Source organism: Mastomys coucha, unplaced genomic scaffold (genome assembly GCF_008632895.1).
Source record: "Mastomys coucha isolate ucsf_1 unplaced genomic scaffold, UCSF_Mcou_1 pScaffold1, whole genome shotgun sequence".
Taxonomy (NCBI): domain Eukaryota; kingdom Metazoa; phylum Chordata; class Mammalia; order Rodentia; family Muridae; genus Mastomys; species Mastomys coucha.
The window spans coordinates 9,647,417-9,656,278 of NW_022196891.1; positions in this window are offsets into that span (position 1 = coordinate 9,647,417).

Below are 8,862 nucleotides of genomic sequence, written 5' to 3' on the forward strand. Positions count from 1 at the left end.
AAAGGTCTGTTCATATTTAATGCCCTGTATTAGTCAATGATTTGTGTTCAACATTATTTGAACCATTTTCCATTAACAAAAGAGAAATACTTATTTGTGTTTTAAATAAAACTGGTATAGGAAAAAATATATATATACAAAAAACTCAAGACAGTAGACTCCAGAAAACCAAATAACCCTATTAAAAAGTGAAGTACAGAGCTAAATAGAGAATTCTCAACTGAGGAATCTTAAATGGTTGAGAAACACTTAAAAAATTGTTCAACATCCTTAGTCATCAGGGAAATGAAAATCAAAATGACCTCAGGGTCATTGATTCTACCTCACACCTGTCAGAATGGCTAAGATCAAAAATGCAGGTAACAGCATATGTTGCCAAGGATGTGGAGAAAACGGAACACTCCTCCATTGCTTGTGGGACTGCAAGCTAATAAAACCACTTTGGTTATCAGTCTAGCAGTTCCTGAGAAAATTGAAGATTGTTCTACCTGAAGATCCAGTTATACTTCTCCTGGGTATATGCCCAAAGATACTCCATCATATATCATGCTCTACTATGTTCATAACAGCCTTATTTATAATAGCCAAAAGCTGTTAAAAAAAAAAAAAGATGTTCCTCAACAGAAGAATGGATACAGAAAATAAGGAACATATAAACAATGGAGTACTATGCAGCGATTAAAAACATGACTTCATGAAATTCACAAGATGGAACTAGAAAATATCATCCTGAGTGAGGTAACCCAGAGACAAAAGATCACACATGGTATGTACTCACTAATAAGTGGATACTAACCCAAAAGCTCACAATGTCTATGTTACAAACTATAGACCGTATGAGGGCATAGAAGGAAGGAAGACTAGGGTGTGGATGCTTCATTCCTGCAATGAGCCGGGGGGGGGGGGGGGGGGGGGAAGACAGGACAATTGTGGGAGATGGAAGCAGAGGGGGATGAGGTGGGGGAGAAAGGAGGAGGAGGAAATAAGGGTGGCGGTATCAGAATCTGGAGGAGATGTGAGAGAGGTACAGAGGGTCAGGAAACGGAATTAAATTAGGTGGGGGAGGGGGTTGTGAGGAACTGGGGATTGTCACTGGAGGGTCCCAGATAGCAGAGAAATGTGAGGCTGCCAGGACCCAACTGGATTGAGTTTATTCATAATATGCAGAGTAGAGAGAGATAGAACCTGTGAAGACCAACCTCCAGTAGATAGGCAAGGCTCCTCATTTAGGGATCGGTCCACCCACCCATCTCAAAATTTTTTAACCCAGAAATGTTCTTGTCCAAAGGAAGAACAGGGACAAAAAATAGAACAGAGTCTGAAGGAAGGCTAACTGGGGAACTGCCCCACCTGTGAATATATAATGTCTTTAGACACCAAACCCAACACTATTCCCATGGTCACGTCACTTGTAGACAGGAACCAACTGTAGCAGTTTCTGGAAAGGTCCAGCCAGCCACTGACCAATGCAGATGTGGATGCTTGGAGCCAACCATCAGACTGAACCTGGTGGAGGACCTGGTAGAAGGACTGGAGGAGCAGAAGGAGATTGCAACCCCATTGGAAGAACAACATAAGCTGGCCTGAAAACCCAGTTCTCTCAGAGACTTGACCACCAGCAAAGGAGTGTACCTAGAATGATCCTTGGCTCCAGATACATATGTAGCAGAGGAAGGCCTTGGCCAACAGCAACTGGAGGATATGCCTTTCGACCTGGGGAGGTTTGATGCCCCAGAGTATGGGAATGCTGGAGCAGTGTGGTGGGGGAGTGTGGGTGGATGGAGGAGCACTCTCATACAGGCAAAAGTGAGGAGGGAAGGCAGATATGGGATGAGGGGTGGTGGAGGCGTAACCAGAAGTGGAATGTCATTTGAGATATATACAAATGGTATAAATAATAATAATAATAATAATAATAATAATAATAATAATAATAATAAAGAAATAGGAACAAAGACAAATACATTGTTAACAAAGTAAAACAGAAGTATTCATATTTACTCTAAAAAAATAAAATAGAGACAAAGTAAGACATCAGTGCTCAAATTCTGACCTCCATATAGCTGTTTATGTATGCAACTATGTACCCACATATACATACACTCCAATACACAAGAAAAATTAAACATAAAAAGTATTATGAGATGTTCTGCTAATTTTCCAAGCAAACATGCATTTTGATCTTATCATGGAAAAAAGTTCCATCAGAAGGTCCTACATCCTCCACATGGATGAACAGCTGGAATCTAGCTTGTAAAGCCATCTTGTCATGAAAAAAGTAGGATATCCAGGGAATTCTTGCAAGTGACAAATTCAGAGGCAATCATTCTGATAGATAGCTGTGGTCCCTGGGTGCACTTGCAGAAAGTTTGCACAAAATAGCAGGTGGAGGTAATAATGAGAAAATAGTCCCAAAGCAAATTGCCAGAGGAAAACCACTCTTTAAGAGAGAGAAGTGGCATCCAGTCAAAAATTACAAAACAGGAAGCGACAGTTAATGAAGTTTTCCAGGAACACATTCACCACCAAATAGATCTGCTTGCCCTATGCCTTTGCCTGTAGGAATTCAGCCATCAAAGAAAAGTGTTAGGTAGCCCACTGCTACATGTCAGCTTTTCCTTGGAGGCCTGGAGTCCCAGCAAAATCTGTGCTCAACGTACTGAATACATAGTTACACTTCCAGCTCTCTCTGTCTTTTCTTTCTATTTGTGCAAACCAGATCATCTTCAATAAAGGGTTTGTTTGAACACAGGAATATGCAATATTCAGAACAGATCATGACAGGCAGAGAGCCTTTGGACATAAGGGCCTGAGGAAAGAATATTTAGCAGATGATAGCTAACAGACCCTATGGTAAAATCCCCAATGTCAGACATGAGCATAGAGCAAGGTGAGCACAATCTATCTATAGAAAAGGAACTTGGGCTGTTAGACAGAACTTTAGCTCCAGTCAAGACTGACCAAAAGGTTCTCTAAGACATAAACTACAATGGGTGGGTCTACTCTGATCCCTGAAACAGGATTTAGAGATTACGATAGAAGTCAAATGGTGGTCAGAATGTAGGGACAGTCAAAGCCACAGCATCCAGATGGACCAGCTCAGGGCCCACCTCTAGAGGATGTAAGACACTTTAGATGGTAATAGTGAACACAGTTTCTCACATTAAAGCATCTTCTTGACTCTCTCCCTAGGAAAACACGCAGATTCCTATGCTTCTTCCTATGGAACTATGAAACTTTAGCTGTACCTGAACACATGGATGGAACCTTAAATCTTTATGGCTAGTTATAGTGTACTAAATTTTGGGTAAATTGAGCTTCTGAGGAAATCACTCTCCTTTGCTGTAGAATCACTCTTCTACCCTGGTAGAAGCTCAGGGGAGGAGATAAAAGGGAGAGGAGATACATTAGTCTCATGTCTACCAGTGTCAGTGTCCCAGCTGTTTAGCTTGTCTGGCTCTTTTTCTAAATGATATTTTCTTGCTTCTTTATTTCATCTAATACAGCTCCCATTGCCTCCTCTACTCCCCTCTTCCCCCGATCAACTCTTCTTCTCTCTCTGCTCCTTTCCCTGTCTACAATCTCATCTTTCCTCGTTTCTTTTGATCAACTTAGTACACCAAGTCTAAAACAAAGTCACTGTAAATCTTTGGAGAATCTCATTAAAAACTATGCTTCCTCTTAGTTCACTGGACACTTTCAGGAGTTGTTGGAGATTCACCCAAGCAGGGGACCCCTCTTGCCATCAGACAGAACAGGTAAGCTATCACTGTGGCTTTTCTCAGAACAGAAATTACTGTATCAGAGATTTCTTCGGGGTCTAGAGATGGTCACCAAGACATAGAGGGTACGAACAAACTGGGCCTACAGGCTTTAGAGCAAGCCCATTGAGACACATTCTCTGAACTCAAAAGCTATGGAGTGTGAAGCACAAGTATGAAATAAGCAAGCAAATCCCTCGACTCAAAGATGCTGCAAAATGTTGACCAGAACCATGGATAATGAATTTGAGGATGCCTTCTAGAATAAATCAGATCCCAAAATCTTGCAGCATCAAGTCCTGGGAGAAGGGACACTTTTGTATGGCTTGTCATTCGGACACACTAGCAAATGTATTCACCCCAATTAGGACACCAACAGCCAACCAAGATTCAACTTACCACATTAATGAGCTCATTGGGCTTACTTAAAGAGTATGGACAAGGGGCTATTGATAGGCGCATAGATGACTTAAAGCTAGTTTTACTAACAGGAAGTCCACCCCAAATGGATAATAAAAAATGAATAATTGGAGCTACCTAACATATTTACAGGAAAATTTATTGGTAGGAAAGTCTCCTTTCCAGCAATTGTTACTGCTAATAAAACCTTGAAACAAGGGCTTCTTAATATTGTCAGATTCAAGAAAAATTTGAGACTTGTGAGTTATTTAATTCTTGAATCTTTAAGCATTATTTACATACTAAATTTTTATTAGCTTCTGGATGAAATAGTTCAATTCAGAGAGAATTTATACACAACAGACACTTGCTGGCAGAGCACAGAGCTGACAAAATCTATAACCATGAAGTCTCAAAACATGGTGTCCTAAACAAGGCCTGCACAAAGACAATGCCAGTTGAATAACAACACAAATAAAAGAATACTCACTAGGCTGCACACCTTGATGAAGAGCTATAAGCAATTAATGGCTATTCAAATAGGCAGTCAATCTTCTCTAAGGACAATCTCCCTGACAGATTATTTAATCCCAAAAAGTTGGCCCTGTACACATACATAAACACTAAATGGATTCAGCATTGTGAGTGTGTGTGTGTGTGTGTGTGTGTGTGTGTGTCAAACAATGACTAAAGAAGTCTTGTATTTGAAAGGAGTGTTTAGGATAGGGTAGAGCTGAAGGTTGAAAAGAAATATTTGGAAATGATATAAATATGGGACTCTTGTATGAAATTCTCAAGAAAAATATAGTCATGTCCACCTCCAAAATTGACACATCCATTTTCAGACCAGTTATCAAAAGCACCTAGAATCCCAGTGTTAAATGAGATAAGCCTTATTTCATAAAATATCAAAAGAAGACACTATCACAAGGAGATGAAACATGGTGTATAGCTATCTCTTAATGTGTTTATTTACTGTACTTGATATGAAGAAAGTCTTATTACCACAGGCTTTGCCTACTAAAGATGTGAGGGTTCTTAATTGCAAGGGTCCTACCCCCACAACCTCTGATTCTCATTTAACACTGTTTCTGGTAGCTCTCACTCCATCTGATACTAGGAATAGTTTCTTTCTATATATGTGTAATGGCCCCATGGCTGTACACTCATGATGTCAGCATCAGAAAGGCAGAATTACCAGATTGAACTTCATATCAATTGAAATCCAATGATCCTCCTTCATATCTTTGGACAAGAAACAAGATATCAAGAGAGATTTCAGAGTAAAAAAGAAGGCTACCATGGTGCCTCGACTGGCCTACTACTTGCCTCATATTCATAAAATTCTTGGTTCATTCTTCAGCACTGCATAAACTGATTGTAGTGATGTTTTCCTGGGCCCCAACATATTTGCGGCAGATATAGAAAGATCAGAATTTAAGGTCATCCTCAGCTACATTGTAAATTTGAGCGACAGCCTGAAAATATATGAGACTATTTCTCAAAAAAGTAAATTAAGAAGAAAAGGGGTTAACGGGGCTCATGTGTTCTTCAGCAGTGATATACCGGGAAGCATTCAGGAGATTTAGGGTTAATCCTCAGAGCCATAAACTGAGTTCTGTGTGGGCTTTACATAACTTGTCCCTAATTATAATTTTTAAAAAAGGCTTTCAAGGAAAGAATAGTACAGCCAGGCAGTGGTGGCACATGCCTTTAATCCCAGCACTTGGAAGGCAGAGGCAGGTGGCTATCTGAGGAGACTAGCCTGGTCTACAGAGTGAGTTCCAGGATAGCCAGGGCTATACAGAGAAACCCTGTTTTGAAAAATCAATCAATCAATCAATCAATAAATAAATAAATAAATAAATAAATAAATAAATAAATAAAGGAAGGAAGGAAGGAAGAAAAAAGAAAGAAAGAAAAGAGGAAGGAAAGAAAGAGAGAAAAGAAAGCAATGTGGCACCCTTGTGAGAGAGGTTTTTCGTCCCTCCTCCAATTTCCATAATAGATTTATTTGATGTGTGTGAGTCTGTCCAAGATCAATGGAACCCATAACCACATTGTACCTCTATCCATCTTAGTGCTATGAATTTTGTCTTCTAAATTCCCAGAAAATCCACAATGAGAGAGGAATAAAGTGAATGTTCAGGAGTGTGGAAGGCCCTTCTGTTTCTGGTTCACCAAATCCTGGGAAAAGCTTTTGTTGGTTCCAGCAGCGCGTACAGGCCAATCAGACAACCATCTGTGTAGCACGTCAGGCTCTCAGGACAGCATCCATGGCCCATTTGTCTGGCCTTCCCAGAGCTTGGTTGGTGCAGGAAGAATTCCAGAATTCTAGAAGAGTGTATGTCTGGGGGTTTTGTTTTGTTCCAATATTTATTTTCTCATACAATGAAACCCAGACTGATTCCCCCCCTCCACTCCTCCTGATTCTTCCCCATGTCCCCTCTCCCACCAGATCTACTCCTCCTCTGTTTCCCTTCAGAAAACAGCAGGCCTCCCAGGGACATAAACTGAATACAGTTTAACAAGACTATGCTTAATGAGACTAGGTACAAACTTTCATATTGAGGCTGGGTAATGCAATATAAGGAGATTTAAAAAGTACTATGCGTATGCAGAAAAGTCAGAGACAGCATATGCTTCCATGATTAGAAGTCCCACAGTAACATCAAGCCATATAACCATAATGTACATGCAAGGGGATCCAGTGCATATCAATCCGGTTCCATGATAGCCACTTCGTTCTCTGTGAGCCCTGATGAGTTCTGCTTAGATGACTTTGTGGACCAGTCATGTTCTCCTAGTTCCTTTGACTCCTCTGCCTCTTATAATGCTTCAATTCCCAGAATAAAATATTTCTAGGCTACCTCAATCTTTTCTTGTGTTTAAATAGGACAGATTAACCTATAAAAAATATGAATGTTTTCATTATCATTGGAAATATCCTTATCTAAATATTTCTTTTTGAGAAAATAGTTAAAATGTGACTGAAATAATTATTATATTAAGTGGTAAAATATATGATTTCAGGAAATTAACTTTGTTATCTCTTCTAAGCCCTTCTGCCCCAATGCAGAAAAGTACCTGTGTAGTCCTCAACAAAGGGATCTGAAAGCAGTGGCTCAGAAATTCCCCATTTCATTGAGGTAATATGTAAATGTTGTATGTGCAACATTCATGGATGGCACAGTTAGGGTTTGTGTAGAATTCAATGATCTCTGCTTCAAGATTTTACAAAAGCAATATATAGATCTGTAAACATAGATTATTCTTTTAAAATACTTTAGAGAAATGTCAATAGCTATTGAAAAGAGAATTTAGAAAGATATTTTACTTTATTTACTTCCCACTAGTAAATTCCTTCTGAATTCCTATAGTCAGTGAATCCCTACTGCTTTCAGAGGAAAGCCTCAGAGAATTGTGGTATTACATAAAAGCTACCTAATTTGGGGATGGGATGATAGCTAGGTTTATAATGTGATTAGTACATAACCAGGAGGACAACAGTTTTGATTACCAGCACTCATATAAAAACAAAAGAAAACTGAGTACAGAAGCATGTATATAATATCACCAATGAGGATGAGAGTACTTTACCAGGATCCAGTGGCTCAAGGACCTCCACATAAAACCAGATACACTGAAATTTATAGAGGAGAAAGTGGGGGAAAACCTTGAGCATATGGGCACAGGGGAAAAATTCCTGAACAGAACAACAAAGGCTCATGCTTCAAGACCAAGACTCAACAAATGGGACCTCTTAAAATTGCAAAGCTTCTGTAAGGCAAAGGACACTGTCAATAAGACAAAACGGTAACCAATAGATTTGGAAAAGACCTTTACCAATCCTACATCCAATACAGAGCTAGTATCCACTATATAGAAAGAACTCAAAAAGTTAGATTGAATAGAACCAAATTACCCTAATAAAAATGGTGTACAGAGCTAATCAAAGAATTTTCAACTGAGGAATATTGAATGGCCAGAAAGCCGATAAAGAATTTTTCAACATCATTAGTCATTAGGGAAATGCAAATCAAAACAAACCTGAAATTCCACCTCATACCAGTAAGAATGGCTAAAATCAAAAACTCAGGTGAAAGCAGATGCTGTCGAGGATATGGAAAAAGAGGAACACTCTGCCATTGCTGGTGGGAATGAAAGTTGTTCCAACCCCATCTGCAAATTAGTTTGGTGGTTCCTCAGAAAACTGAACATAGTACTACCTAAGGACCCACCTATACCACTCCTGGGCATATACCCAGAAGATGCTCCAACATGTAATAAGGACACATGCTCCACTATGTTCATAGCAGCCTCAGTTATAATAGCCAGGAGATGGAAAGAATCCAGATGTCCTTCAACAGAGGAATGGATTCCGAATTTTGGTAAATTTACACAACTGAGTACTTCTCAGCTTTTAAAAATGATGAATTTATGAATTTCTTAGGTAAATGGATAGAACTAGAAAATATCATCCTGATTGAGGTAACCCAATCACAAAAGAAGACACATGGTATGCACTCATGATAAGTCTATATTAGCTCAAAAGCTCCAAATAACCAGGATGCAATTCACAGACCACATGAAGCTCTAAAAGAAGGAAGACCAAAGAGTGGGTGCTTCAGTCCTTTTTAGAAGGAGAATAAAATACTCATAGGACCAAATATGGAGATAAAGTATAAAACAGAGACAAAAT